Genomic DNA, 1,431 nt, shown 5'->3' on the forward strand with positions numbered 1-1,431 from the left:
CAGTCATAAAGACAGACATAAATACACACATATGCATAATTATGTATTATATCAGTAACCGGGTAGAAAATGACTAAAGGAAGTACTCAATACCCCATAAAAGCAAAGTCAATATCCTTGTTATTGATCTGCTGACGCAGTATAATACTGTAATTTCCTCAATATATTCCTGTATCTCTTCAATAGCCAGACGGCATATATAATGGAACCAGTTCATTATATATTAAGTTTCACCTTTGAAGAGGTACATGAATATATTGAATCAATGATGGTGATGTGACACTTATAGAAAAAAATGATGAAAATATCAACAATAACACTGATCGAGGGTTATACTATTTGTTGAGAATGTAATTACACAGCACACATATGTATATAAGCATTGTCAAAATTTCACTGCTAGTGAGTAGTGTGCATATGTCAGCATATATGTAATCTATATGTGCATCTGCATGACTGCATGGTTTAATATACATATACAACCATATATATATATATATATATATATATATATATATATGTGTGTTTGGTTCGTGAAGTTTCGATCTCATGAAGTAACGTCATGACCGTGCGTTATTTGCAGTAGCCTCCGCTTAATACAATCATTGAAAATTGCAAGAAGGAAATAGTGAGGAAACCTTTGATCTGCAACATATGTACCTGTGTGTGTGGTTGTGTGTGTGTGTGTGTGTGTGTGTGTGTGTGTGTGTGTGTGTGTGTGTGTGTGTGTGTGTGTGTGTGTGGTTGTGTGTGTGTACATATATGTGTATATGCATGTATATAGATATAGACATATGAATATATACCGTGAAGAGAGTTTGGCATTACTTTTATTTAATTTTTTTTATTTTTCAGTAAAGGACCATTTTAAAACTCACTATGCTTAGTGGTGTTTGTATTTGAACAAGCCCTTAGATTTCGCTGTTTCATCAAAAATAAAAAATAAAAACACAATGTGAGGTTCTCATATGCAGATGTAATGATGATGAGAGACTCATTAGAGATCGTTTATTACAGCTTGCACGTACACTTAATAGACAACATCTAAAGACATGATGTCTTAAAAATGAGAGGATGTGTTAGAAATTTGAAAGTTATGTGAATAGTAAAATTTCCGTGTAGGTAGCGAAGATATAGTGTAAAATGAACCACGAAATTTCGTAGAAAAACTAAATCACATTTCTATCTTACAGTTAAAATTTAATACAGACACAATTGCTCGAGTTTTTCCTAACAAGATAAGAAAATATGATCGGCATGACTAAGTGAAAGTGCTACGATCGTGTTTAATAAGAGTGCATGACATTCAGGCAACATCAACTGCTCCTTCACAAAAGATGTGTACCTATATATGAATACTACATATATGCGTATAGATATCTATGTAGAAATATACGTAGGTATGAGTGACTGTAGATATATATATATATA

The sequence above is a fragment of the Octopus bimaculoides genome, chromosome 19 (assembly GCF_001194135.2).
Source record: "Octopus bimaculoides isolate UCB-OBI-ISO-001 chromosome 19, ASM119413v2, whole genome shotgun sequence".
NCBI classification, from domain to species: domain Eukaryota; kingdom Metazoa; phylum Mollusca; class Cephalopoda; order Octopoda; family Octopodidae; genus Octopus; species Octopus bimaculoides.